General features: G+C 39.7%; 1 long non-coding RNA gene across 1 annotated transcript; it reads right to left on the bottom strand.

Moving 5' to 3' along the window:
- Window positions 1–1,030: 1,030 nt before the first annotated feature.
- LOC131311343 (uncharacterized) lies at window positions 1,031–9,298 on the bottom strand. Its single transcript, XR_009195475.1, has 3 exons — window positions 9,066–9,298; window positions 6,198–6,280; window positions 1,031–1,221 (listed from the first exon to the last, which is right to left on the bottom strand). It is a non-coding gene; the product is annotated as an uncharacterized LOC131311343 (long non-coding RNA).
- Window positions 9,299–15,124: the final 5,826 nt, after the last annotated feature.

Genomic DNA, 15,124 nt, shown 5'->3' on the forward strand with positions numbered 1-15,124 from the left:
AAAGACACTTACTTACAGAAGACTAGTAAGCAGAGCGACTTAGACATGCATAGTCTTCACAACAGAATGGTTCCACGTTTAAAAGTATAAAATCGTCAAAGGGATACAAATCTTTAACTATAGCGTCACATGATCTATCCTTATCCAGTTCCACGGCAGAAGGTAAATCATTTTCTTTTATCTTGTTCAAAAAGCTTCTATTCTAGGTATTCAATCTTGAAGTCGCGGTGGCCAGCCGCACTTCAAACTGAATATCCGGAAGTAGATCCTCAAGTCCAAGAAAAATGAGTTTCACATAGCAGTCAACATATCACTTATCATGCACACATTGGATACACTATCAATTCAAGTTTTACCACTTAGGACAACACCAAATAGACACCAAACATAATGGTGCAAAACATAAGCAAATACATAGAGCAAATTTCAATCGATAACTTTCCACAAATATGCATATTCTTAAAACATGCAATTTCCAACTACTACAACAGTTAGAGAAGAGAAACTAGTAAACTACCATCAACCATCACATCGCACAAGATCTAGAAGGCTCACACATACCCAACTCATGGTTCTAGGAAGTCCAAAAGTAATCAAGTTCATTTCAGTCTCGTAACATCTTACACAATTTCTATCCATTTTATCGATCTCAACACAAGTCAACAAGTCTATATAGCCCTACACAAATGCAATTGCAATGCCACATAAACAGGTGAAAGCTATTCAAGTACACACACACCATTCATGCCCCAATGCAACTGCTAGACCCATAAGACTAAGTGCCTCCCCACGGTCCCGAGGTATTCCAAACCTATGCTTTGATACCAAGTTGTCACGCCCTCGATTTTCAACTAAAATAATAATATATTTTCTATAAACAAAAAAATCTTTTTCCTCAACTATATTTGCCATTAAATGTCAAACCAATCCAAACAAAGAATCACAGCCTCTTCTTCTTCTTCTCTCTAAATTTTTTTTTTTTTTTACATAAAGTCTCCCAAACGTATTCCATAAAAAGGGCTTCACAACAATCAAAGAGAGGAGTTTATACCTAGCTTTACATATGTTCTAACCAACAGATACAACCTTCAATTGTGAGTAAAGTACACAACATGAATTTGACTAGATGATAAAACACCTCCTTAATGATTCCAATGAAGCTCCCAAGAGACGTCTCAATATGCACTCCATGCAATCCAAGCTAAGTGCCATGACGAGTACCTGAAAGGATAGGGTGAGCTACACTAGCTCGTAGAGATGTCCATACCTAAATTGCATGCAGAAGTGAAGACAGATCACAAGGGAAAACATTTTCCAAAAACGTACTTGTTTTGTCAAATGTGAAGCTCAAAATGTCATACTCACGCTGGAAAATATTTAACTCCATTTCTCAAACACCAACACTCTCACCCACACACACACCAATATTCTTAAAAATCTCAGCTTACCGCTACGGCATTACCCAACCCAATCCCTGCACTTTCATTTCCATTTCAAAGACCTAAAGATTAGTCTGAGTTCTTTAACAAAATGTTTTCACTTCCTTTTCTCATACAACCAACCAACCTCTCACCAAAAATATACACACTAGGCATGTAGAGCTAGAACCTAAGGTAAGCAATGACAAGTCGAACAATACCGCACCTCAACAACAAGGAAAACTCATCCGTCAATCCCAAATCAAACTTCAAATCTCAACATCTAGCAAAACTCCTCCACATTAAGATTTCCCTTATAAGTCTGACAAGCAAATACCATACATGAAACTCTCACAATGCATCACACCACGAGGTACCACTTATACATTCACACAGAACTGCCCATCACACATCAGGAGAACAAGCCACAAGGATTTGGCGGTCTAAAGGGAAAAATAAAAGAAAGCATGTATTGACACATTAGACGTTCCAAGTTACCAACTCAAACTGACATTTTCAATCTTAGTTTGATCATAAATAATAACAAGATTCTCCGTTTCACCATGTCACGCGTTTCGAGTTTATTTCCGGGCACTAAGGACCCCATGCGTCCTATGTTCATTTCGGCATCACACCTTTCGGTAGATCCGTGGCTTTCTTGTGCCCTTCCGGGCACTAGGGACCCCCGTGCGTCCACTAAAATTCTTTCGTTCAATTCCGGGCTTTTGGGACCCCCGTGCGTCCACTAAAATCCTTTTGATTCAATTCCGGGCTTTTGGGACCCCCGTGCGTCCACTAAAATCCTTTGAATCAATTCCGGGCTTTTAGGACCCCCGTGCATCCACTAAAATCCTTTGGATCAATTCCGGGCTTTTAGGACCCCCGTGCGTCCACTAAAATCCTTTCGATTCAATTCCGGGCTTTTAGGACCCCCGTGCGTCCACTAAAATCCTTTGGATCAATTCCGGGCTTTTAGGACCCCCGTGCGTCCACTAAAATCCTTTCGATTCAATTCCGGGCTTTTAGGACCCCCGGACCCCCGTGCGTCCACTAAAATCCTTTCGATTCAATTCCGGGCTTTTAGGACCCCCGTGCGTCCACTAAAATCCTTTGAATCAATTCCGGGCTTTTAGGACCCCCGTGCGTCCACTAAAATCCTTTCGATTCAATTCCGGGCTTTTAGGACCCCCGTGCGTCCACTAAAATCCTTTCATTCAGTTCCGGGCTTTAAGGAGCCCCGTGCGTCCACTAAAATCCTTTCGATTCACATCTCATATTACCACCTAAAGGACCCCCTTTGTGACATCTCCATTAAGAGTCTAATTTGCAAATACTTATAAAGATCCTCATCTTTGTAGTACCCATCAGTGCTTAACAACCATGCACTCATGCCAAGTGATTCACCAAATCCTGTTTAATTCACTGCAAGTATCCCGCAAGCCCACAGACTCAATCTCATGGAAAGACATCGAATAATTTACACATCGCGTCAAACATTCTACAACTTAATTTATCATCGATCATATCATCCATCTAATCCATTTTCTATTCCAATCGTTTACAAGTATTTTAACCCTTATGCTCACTAATTCTCATATCCCAATAATTAATCATCTAGATCAACTCATCATATCCCCACATATCCAATAGGTGAAATTAATCATTCACACTTGAAGTTCTGACTATATCCGATCAAATAACATAAATTTAAGAACGACATTTAAACCATTGAAAAGTAGGCTTCTCCTTTGAATCCATAGATCATACATCAAAAACGGAGTTCGGGTAACTTAACTACGGCCTTTCAATTATAGCTCCAACATAACAGTAAAAACTGGTACAAAGGCAGAATTTAGGTCAACTTCGGATGCAAATCTGTTATCGTTCGGACATACACATGATGCATGGGATGTATCGTTGGAAAGCTCTATGTGTCTAGTTTCTACCAAAACAAACGGTGTGTCCTGTCGAGTCCCGAGCTAGGAGTTATGGCCATTTTACCTAAGTCCGCCAGTGCTGTCAGATTCTACGCGGGAATAAGTAAAATTGATTGAAAAATCATAACTCTTTCATCTTAAACCCAAAAATAGTGAAACCAAAGCCAAAAGTTGCACCACGACAAACCCTACACTCAGTAAAAATCCCAGGTTCAGAAACGAGAGGAGATTAACCCAACAATCAAAAGAAAAACAGTTTCGCAACCATTTTCGCACCTATCAGCCAACCCAGCTTTAGAAATTCACCAAAAATTGTATACTTAACCAAATTAATTGATTCCAACGCAATCTCTTCTTAACTTAAATATGCACCTCCGATCCTGTAAAAGACCCAAAGCCACCCAAAATGTTCATCATGCCCAGAAAATTAAAAGAAGACAGCCACGCACAGGTTCGCGTATCCAGGAAACAGCCGGTATTCAAAAATTCATAACTAATTGTGTGATTATCGGTTTTTCATGATCTTGGTACCGAAATCTTCGTATTGAAACGTACTTTAACTGTTATGAAGGCACCAAAAATTTATTCCTAGCAGAAAGGCTCCAAAAAGACAGATTAGCAGAACCCACGAAATTTTCAGCATACAAGATTTATTCAAGACTCAAAATAGATGATCAAACTTGATTCTCGTACATCCAACTAACGCTTAAACATGTAAAGAAAGGTAGGAGATCCCTACCTCGAGGGTTAGAAGCAAGCCCGAACATGGAGGAAACTTCGAAGTGCTCCGATCGTGAATTTTCTTCGATGGATAGGAAGCTCTCGTCGCGTAGAACAACTTTAGTACTTGGGACTTTTCAAAAGTCTCACTCGCGGTCGATGAAACCGAAGAGAGAAGGTGAGAGAGGTGAGAGCCGAGAGAGACGCCGGAGAAGAAGAAAAGAAAGGAAAGGAAAGGAGAAAAATAATCTCTTGCTCCCCTTTTTTTTTTTTTGACTTATATAGCACAAATAACACTTTCACCCTTTCACTCCTATTGTATCACGTCAACTCCCACAACTTACAAGTCATCTCACATTGACCCAACTCATATCCACATTGTTATACACACTTTGATAATCCAAATACATATTAAACATTTAAAATTTGAGAAAATAATTATGGGTCTCTACATCCTACCCTCCTTAAAGAAATTTCGTCCTCGAAATTTATAACCAAGTTAACAAGTCGTGAAACAACTGAATTACACAACACAACCGTCACAACAAATAGCACAACATCAGGGAAGGTTCAACAAGTTAGCCACCATGAAATCTAGATTCAAGAAATCTACACCGATCACAATAAAATCAAGTCCGAACACTTCCCTCCATTTCATCTCTCGTTATCCACATATCTCTTTCTCTTCCCTTGTAGCTCAAATCCTCACATTAGAACAACTCCATCATGTTTCCTCATAACCAAGCGTTCCTTTCAAGGCTTAATCCTAAGTTCAACATTCTTCAAGGCGTAGCGTCAACATGACATTAAACTCTATCATACTCTCACACGAGTTCTTATTAATCAAATTACATCATCAAACCATGTCATTGCATCGCCAAATTTCAGGAACACATATACCAACTCAATCTCATGAAGGAAAGTATGGCAATTTTAAAGGATTTAATCATTTTGTTTCACTGTTCTTAATTCTCAATAGGATACAAAGACACTTACTTACAGAAGACTAGTAAGCAGAGCGACTTAGACATGCATAGTCTTCACAACAGAATGGTTCCACGTTTAAAAGTATAAAATCGTCAAAGGGATACAAATCTTTAACTATAGCGTCACATGATCTATCCTTATCCAGTTCCACGGCAGAAGGTAAATCATTTTCTTTTATCTTGTTCAAAAAGCTTCTATTCTAGGTATTCAATCTTGAAGTCGCGGTGGCCAGCCGCACTTCAAACTGAATATCCGGAAGTAGATCCTCAAGTCCAAGAAAAATGAGTTTCACATAGCAGTCAACATATCACTTATCATGCACACATTGGATACACTATCAATTCAAGTTTTACCACTTAGGACAACACCAAATAGACACCAAACATAATGGTGCAAAACATAAGCAAATACATAGAGCAAATTTCAATCGATAACTTTCCACAAATATGCATATTCTTAAAACATGCAATTTCCAACTACTACAACAGTTAGAGAAGAGAAACTAGTAAACTACCATCAACCATCACATCGCACAAGATCTAGAAGGCTCACACATACCCAACTCATGGTTCTAGGAAGTCCAAAAGTAATCAAGTTCATTTCAGTCTCGTAACATCTTACACAATTTCTATCCATTTTATCGATCTCAACACAAGTCAACAAGTCTATATAGCCCTACACAAATGCAATTGCAATGCCACATAAACAGGTGAAAGCTATTCAAGTACACACACACCATTCATGCCCCAATGCAACTGCTAGACCCATAAGACTAAGTGCCTCCCCACGGTCCCGAGGTATTCCAAACCTATGCTTTGATACCAAGTTGTCACGCCCTCGATTTTCAACTAAAATAATAATATATTTTCTATAAACAAAAAAATCTTTTTCCTCAACTATATTTGCCATTAAATGTCAAACCAATCCAAACAAAGAATCACAGCCTCTTCTTCTTCTTCTCTCTAAATTTTTTTTTTTTTTTACATAAAGTCTCCCAAACGTATTCCATAAAAAGGGCTTCACAACAATCAAAGAGAGGAGTTTATACCTAGCTTTACATATGTTCTAACCAACAGATACAACCTTCAATTGTGAGTAAAGTACACAACATGAATTTGACTAGATGATAAAACACCTCCTTAATGATTCCAATGAAGCTCCCAAGAGACGTCTCAATATGCACTCCATGCAATCCAAGCTAAGTGCCATGACGAGTACCTGAAAGGATAGGGTGAGCTACACTAGCTCGTAGAGATGTCCATACCTAAATTGCATGCAGAAGTGAAGACAGATCACAAGGGAAAACATTTTCCAAAAACGTACTTGTTTTGTCAAATGTGAAGCTCAAAATGTCATACTCACGCTGGAAAATATTTAACTCCATTTCTCAAACACCAACACTCTCACCCACACACACACCAATATTCTTAAAAATCTCAGCTTACCGCTACGGCATTACCCAACCCAATCCCTGCACTTTCATTTCCATTTCAAAGACCTAAAGATTAGTCTGAGTTCTTTAACAAAATGTTTTCACTTCCTTTTCTCATACAACCAACCAACCTCTCACCAAAAATATACACACTAGGCATGTAGAGCTAGAACCTAAGGTAAGCAATGACAAGTCGAACAATACCGCACCTCAACAACAAGGAAAACTCATCCGTCAATCCCAAATCAAACTTCAAATCTCAACATCTAGCAAAACTCCTCCACATTAAGATTTCCCTTATAAGTCTGACAAGCAAATACCATACATGAAACTCTCACAATGCATCACACCACGAGGTACCACTTATACATTCACACAGAACTGCCCATCACACATCAGGAGAACAAGCCACAAGGATTTGGCGGTCTAAAGGGAAAAATAAAAGAAAGCATGTATTGACACATTAGACGTTCCAAGTTACCAACTCAAACTGACATTTTCAATCTTAGTTTGATCATAAATAATAACAAGATTCTCCGTTTCACCATGTCACGCGTTTCGAGTTTATTTCCGGGCACTAAGGACCCCATGCGTCCTATGTTCATTTTGGCATCACACCTTTCGGTAGATCCGTGGCTTTCTTGTGCCCTTCCGGGCACTAGGGACCCCCGTGCGTCCACTAAAATCCTTTCGTTCAATTCCGGGCTTTTAGGACCCCCGTGCGTCCACTAAAATCCTTTTGATTCAATTCCGGGCTTTTGGGACCCCCGTGCGTCCACTAAAATCCTTTGAATCAATTCCGGGCTTTTGGGACCCCCGTGCGTCCAGTAAAATCCTTTGGATCAATTCCGGGCTTTTAGGACCCCCGTGCGTCCACTAAAATCCTTTCGATTCAATTCCGGGCTTTTAGGACCCCCGTGCGTCCACTAAAATCCTTTGGATCAATTCCGGGCTTTTAGGACCCCCGTGCGTCTAAAAGCCCCCCGTGCGTCCACTAAAATCCTTTCGATTCAATTCCGGGCTTTTAGGACCCCCGTGCGTCCACTAAAATCCTTTGAATCAATTTCGGGCTTTTAGGACCCTCGTGCGTCCACTAAAATCCTTTCATTCAGTTCCGGGCTTTAAGGAGCCCCGTGCGTCCACTAAAATCCTTTCGATTCACATCTCATATTACCACCTAATGGACCCCCTTTGTGACATCTCCATTAAGAGTCTAATTTGCAAATACTTATAAAGATCCTCATCTTTGTAGTACCCATCAGTGCTTAACAACCATGCACTCATGCCAAGTGATTCACCAAATCCTGTTTAATTCACTGCAAGTATCCCGCAAGCCCACAGACTCAATCTCATGGAAAGACATCGAATAATTTACACATCGCGTCAAACATTCTACAACTTAATTTATCATCGATCATATCATCCATCTAATCCATTTTCTATTCCAATCGTTTACAAGTATTTTAACCCTTATGCTCACTAATTCTCATATCCCAATAATTAATCATCTAGATCAACTCATCATATCCCCACATATCCAATAGGTGAAATTAATCATTCACACTTGAAGTTCTGACTATATCCGATCAAATAACATAAATTTAAGAACGACATTTAAACCATTGAAAAGTACGCTTCTCCTTTGAATCCATAGATCATACATCAAAAACGGAGTTCGGGTAACTTAACTACGGCCTTTCAATTATAGCTCCAACATAACAGTAAAAACTGGTACAAAGGCAGAATTTAGGTCAACTTTGGATGCAAATCTGTTATCGTTCGGACATACCCATGATGCATGGGATGTATCGTTGGAAAGCTCTATGTGTCTAGTTTCTACCAAAACAAACGGTGTGTCCTGTCGAGTCCCGAGCTAGGAGTTATGGCCATTTTACCTAAGTCCGCCAGTGCTGTCAGATTCTACGCGGGAATAAGTAAAATTGATTGAAAAATCATAACTCTTTCATCTTAAACCCAAAAATAGTGAAACCAAAGCCAAAAGTTGCACCACGACAAACCCTACACTCAGTAAAAATCCCAGGTTCAGAAACGAGAGGAGATTAACCCAACAATCAAAAGAAAAACAGTTTCGCAACTATTTTCGCACCTATCAGCCAACCCAGCTTTAGAAATTCACCAAAAATTGTATACTTAACCAAATTAATTGATTCCAACGCCAATCTCTTCTTAACTTAAATATGCACCTCCGATCCTTTAAAAGACCCAAAGCCACCCAAAATGTTCATCATGCCCAGAAAATTAAAAGAAGACAGCCACGCACAGGTTCGCGTATCCAGGAAACAGCCGGTATTCAAAAATTCATAACTAATTGTGTGATTATCGGTTTTTCATGATCTTGGTACCGAAATCTTCGTATTGAAACGTACTTTAACTGTTATGAAGGCACCAAAAATTTATTCCTAGCAGAAAGGCTCCAAAAAGACAGATTAGCAGAACCCACGAAATTTTCAGCATACAAGATTTATTCAAGACTCAAAATAGATGATCAAACTTGATTCTCGTACATCCAACTAACACTTAAACATGTAAAGAAAGGTAGGAGATCCCTACCTCGAGGGTTAGAAGCAAGCCCGAACATGGAGGAAACTTCGAAGTGCTCCGATCGTGAATTTTCTTCGATGGATAGGAAGCTCTCGTCGCGTAGAACAACTTTAGTACTTGGGACTTTTCAAAAGTCTCACTCGCGGTCGATGAAACCGAAGAGAGAAGGTGAGAGAGGTGAGAGCCGAGAGAGACGCCGGAGAAGAAGAAAAGAAAGGAAAGGAAAGGAGAAAAATAATCTCTTGCTCCCCTTTTTTTTTTTTTGACTTATATAGCACAAATAACACTTTCACCCTTTCACTCCTATTGTATCACGTCAACTCCCACAACTTACAAGTCATCTCACATTGACCCAACTCATATCCACATTGTTATACACACTTTGATAATCCAAATACATATTAAACATTTAAAATTTGAGAAAATAATTATGGGTCTCTACAGTGAAGTATCTTAAGGTTCATCCTGGACATGGCTTATTTTACCATTCCAATGGTCATTTGCGTGTTGAGGCGTTTACTGATGAATGTTGGGCAGGGTCACCTTCTGACAGAGATTCAACAACTAGCTACTGTACTTTTGTCGGTGGCAACTTAGTTACCTAGAAAAGTAAGAAACAGACTGTAGTTGCAAGGTTTAGTGCAGAAGCAGAGTATCGTGCCATGGCTCATACTACATGTGAGATTGTTTGGCAGAGATCATTTCTTGAGGAGCTGGGATTTCGGGTGTAGTTACCCATTCCTATGTATTGTGAGAATCAGGCGGCAATACATATCGCTTCGAACCCTGTGTTTCATGAGAGGACCAAACATATTGAGGTAGATTGTCATATCGTTCGAGAGAAGGTCGATGGTGGTGTGTTGGCTATGCCTTTTGTATCCACAGGTTCTCAGATAGTAGATGTCTTTACCAAATCACTGTTTAAACCTCGTTTAGAATTTTTATGTAACAAGCTGGGATTTTGTGATATCTATTAGAAGTGTTTATTAGAAGTGTTAAGCTTGAGGGGGAGTGTTAGAAGTGTTTATTAGAGAGAGTGGGTTTGTCCCACATCGTCTATCTTATGAATGTGTAACTCTCCATGGTAATATAAATTAAAGGTATATGTGTATGGGTTCATTAACACCCTATACACTTTTCTTCATCTCTAATATCACATCCTACAAAAGACAGTCCAATGGTTAGAAGTTTTAGTCCATGATGCATCCAAGATTTCATACAGCTCATCCACAATGGCAAGAACACCTCGTATTGTTCATAATCAGTCTGATCTATCATAGGAACATCCTCTCTTGAGTGTCCTCGCTTTGATCTACCTGGTGAACTTTGCATTGCATCAATATCCTCATCAATTCTTGCTGCGGTGGGAGGCCTAAAATCAGCTCTGAACCGTTTAGAAGGCCTATAGCTATCTTCATCTGTATCTGCAACAAAATGTCTAGTTTTACAATTTTTTCTTATATCAAGCTCATAGCCATAAAGTGACGATCCTATTAAAAGCTAAATTATACAAAAGTATTTATGCCAACAGGTTCCCAAGCATGATCATAATGCAATTAAATTCTTCTCATGAACCAAGGATGACTCAAGTTTCTAAAATATGTACTTGAGATTGTGGAGTACAATCAATATATTTTCAGGATCACTTAGCATGTGACACTCTTTTGACCATTTACTGAATAAGAGTACAAACAGCAACAACTTTCCACTTGCATGATGCTTCTTCCTCATACCTCCCACTTTTTTTTTTTTTGAATAGTATAGGGAATAAGTCCAAAGTCCAATGAAGAAACAATCTTTCACAACCTCATTTTCAGGAGCAAGGCCATGGCCCTCCAAAGCATGGAAAATTCTCCCAAGGCCCTTTACATGTATGTCATACGTAAGATGACTCAGCTTCGCTCCACCTTGCCACCTAAAAAACCCCTGGTCATGTTCTATGCACCAGACAAGAAAACCTTATAAAAGCTGGGTTGGATGTCTATGCGACACTTCAACAACTTTTGAATGTCCATTTCATGCCATTTGTCACAAGAAAAAAGCGGGGCCATGGCACTCTAGAGCACGAAAAACTCTCCTAAGACCCTTTACATTTATGTCATAGGTAAGATGACTCTGCTTTGTTCCACCCCGCCACACGGCAAGCCCCTAGTCATGTTTTGTGCATCACACAAGAGAACCTTGTATAAGCTGGTTTGGACATATATGCAACACTGCAACAGCTTATGAATGTCCAGTTCATGCAATTGTCTTGAGTAAAGAATGATAGTTATCCCTTGTGGTAAACTTCTGCATCTTCAAGCAAAAGAAAAATACCATGTGAACTTCCACCTTGACAGTATAATTAGTCGCGACTGTACAAATCCAATTCTTACAGGTCTAGATCCTTTGAAGTTGGTTGTGCACTTAACCACTGAGTAAACATTTCACTGTGCCACTTGCATTTGATGAGTAGTGAAGAAAGTAACATCATCTTCTATGTTTTGTCCCTACTCTCAAAGCCAAAGCCAATTTTTGGCCAACACCAGTGGTACTTTACCATTTTGGCCATGTTGCTCCAATGGTGCCAAGCCATTTTACATTATAACTACAATTTTAGAGCATCCATAAACCCATGGCACCATGCTATTTTGGCAAAGCCGAAAGCATTTGTTGGCTTGATAGTGTCAAAATGCTTAACCTGGCACTGCTGCTTCATTAAGGCAAACAATATTACAATAGCTACCATTATGTCCTTCAAACTACAATTTATCAACACATGACATGTAGCTTCCTGATTTTGGGTCGCGAATTTTTTCGTATGTTTCTGTGATTTGCTGAGAAATGATAATGAGATCCAGATTTCTCCAACTCTGTACCTATGGTGGAGTCAAGTTTCGGTTCATGGATATATTTTTTCGGTATAAATTTTTATTGGTTTCAGCCAACCTTGCTACCAAATGTGGCAATTATCTTTGGCCTTTGCCAAGTTTTGAGATGAAATTTGGCTCATTGGCGGCCGTATTTTGTAGACTTTCCAGCCAATTTTAGCATCAACAGTGAGTATAGATCATCCCCGGAGCTGGTCTAAGCCCTAACCTTTGCTCCCAACTCCTGTTCACGACCATTCTAGTCAACGCGGCCAATCCTAGGTTGGCTCAAGGTTTGACAAAACCAACATTTAGCTAAAGATTAGCACATCCATTGGAGATCTTATCCAAAGCCAAATATGGCTTTGGCAATAGAACTGGCCTAATTCTTTGGAAAGTGGCTTTCTAATTTCCTTTAGTTAAACCGTTATTATAGGAGGCTTGTTATTGTTTTCACGTTTGTGAAACTATTAAATTTATTTATCCAAGCAAACCAAACAACATAGGATTTAGAGACATTTCCTAGTACACAGACTACATCTTTTATTGCTCACCTAGGGCAAAATTTTTTTATCAGAAGATATGTTTAATATTCATAAAATGCCTTACGACTATTACAAAGCTATCCATCCATTAACTTTTGGAGCTGAAAGAACAATAGAGGCAGCTAACCAGCTGGGGGGGTTGTGTCCTACCCATACACTTTTTATGGTCCCCTTTGTAAGGATAGGCAATGATAGGCAAACCAAATCAAAGACAACCATGAGCTCCGATAGAATCCAAGACACCCAAACTCACTCGGGACCTTTAACCCATAGTGCCATGCTGGCAGCTAATGGCGTGAGGTGACAAGCAGGACACCACTCTGAGGCAAACTCTCATTGTCACGATAGGCTCTGGACGCGAAAAGCAAAACATCAGCTAACCCACGCAATCACGACGAGCACTGGCGAATCCTCGCAGCCACGGCAAGCAGGATGCACTTTGAGGACCAATCGTGCAGCAGAGCACACCAGACATACGACCACACAGCTGTTGGAAAACCCGAAACCACAGGTGAGTGACGAACAACTTCGATCTCTGAAACATCCGAAGCACCCACCACAAACGACTAACAGTAAAGAGACTAAAAAAAAACCCCGCTGAGCACATCCGCAAACCTAAACAACAAACCCGAGGTGCATCACTGGTGTCGAAATGCTGACGACTACGTAGTGGAGATGATGGAGGTGCGGCGGCGGAAGAAGAGTAGTCAAGGCATTTGGCGGTGATCGGGTGAGGGTGAGGTTGAAGAGTGATGAGAGCAAATAGATCCAATTGGAGAAGAAACACCCCCCCCCCCCCCCCCCCCCCCCCCCCCCCCATCTTGTTGTGAATATGCACCATTCGAAAATGCTCACCCAGTAAATATATTTAGCTTATTGTCAACAATCCAAAGATTGCTGAGCTTTAACTACGAAAATGCATTCAAGTTTCCTGGAAAACTCCTACAACTATCGTGGGGTGGGAACTGAACCACATAGAGATAACTTGCAAGCACTAGATAATCAAACCAACTAACAAAAATACTAGAAAATTGACTGCAAAGGACACAAGGTTCGATGAGAAACAATATCAACCACATGCACATCTACAGCTAGGCAAGACTCATCTAGTTTTGAAACTGCTACTGGCTTCAAAACTGTACTGCAAGATCATTAGAAAGAGATTCTTTTTCCCATAACTCAGTGTTCAGGCCCGATTTCGCGTGCCTCAATTAATCATGAAGCCCACCAATCCCACCAACTACTCGTGGGGAGCCCCAATAAAGCTAACTTAACAAAATATAAATTGCACTAAACGAAGAAGTTACTGTCATAAAAGTTTTCAAAAATAAAAGCACAATAGAATCAGAACTTGACTACAGAACATATACAAGAATCAGAGTGGTTAATTAGAGTTACCTTGGTCGTGGAGGAGGTGGGGAAGCTTTCACTGAGAGACGCGGCCATCTCTTGCGTCAAGTTCCAACTCGGCAGCCCTTTGATCAGCCATAATCTGGTCCAAATCCCTCTCGTCTTCAAGGGACTTGTCAAGCCCCACCAATTCATATTGATTGTGTTCATCCATTCTCCGATAATCGCTACATTTATCCACATTTCACAGATAACAATAATCAAACACATATCCATCATATTGTGTTTTTTGCTATTACACACTCCACATAGAAATAGCACATACAAGGAGATGAACTCATGTAATAAGGAACAAAGAAAAAGAATCGCTTACTCCATGTAATTGTCATTGAAGAGATCTTGTAACGCCCCGAAAAATTCAACCTCAACACATGCAAGAAAAGTATAAATATCGCGTTGAAAAATCAAGTCCTCGTCAAATATTGGAAGGGTTGACCAAAATAAAAGGCTTTTCTTTCTTTAAAACCTTAAAGCAATTTATCTTTTTTTTTAAAATAAGGATATTTGTAACGAATATATTTTTTCACAAAACTAACAAGTTTTCTATGCCTTGAAGGATATTTCATAAATCATAACTCTTTATAATCAAACCATATAACTTTATTCCCATATATCTCCAAAACAACATGTTCTTTACATAATCTTTAGTGCCAAAATTGAGTTCTACAAGCCATAGGATGGGCTTCCAAAAGATGATTACATGACCCCTAGTTTTTCAGTTCCAAAATAATAACATAAGTTTTCGGTTCCAGAATCATACTACAAAAGACATAATTACAAATCTGGCCTTGTAGTCTTACATGTTCCATTACATATGCTAAACAAAACAACAACACCACAAAAGGAACTTCACCTAGCTACACTTCATTAAGTTCTTGGCGCCTCTTAGTCACCTGAAATGGTTAGTTGAAGCCCATAGAAAACAAGACTAAACCAAATAATATGTTCAAGTTCAACATAAATGTTGCGAAACACACACTATTTTTAAAAAAATTCCACACGTATTCATCAAGTGTCGATAAGTTTACCATATTAATGACCTCATATGTTCCCCAACTAATTAACCTAGCCCAACATTCCTAGGTTCAACTCAAATTCATAACCATACGCTAACTCTAATATCTACTCGAGGGTAGCCGGGCACAAGTACCACCCATGAACCGGGATAATCGGGTACAAGCACCACCCTCACAAACCAAGGGTTGACGGGTACAAGTACCACCCCATGAACCGGGATAATCGGGTACAAGCACCACCCTTGCAC

Source organism: Rhododendron vialii, chromosome 12a, assembly GCF_030253575.1.
Source record: "Rhododendron vialii isolate Sample 1 chromosome 12a, ASM3025357v1".
NCBI classification, from domain to species: Eukaryota; Viridiplantae; Streptophyta; class Magnoliopsida; order Ericales; family Ericaceae; genus Rhododendron; species Rhododendron vialii.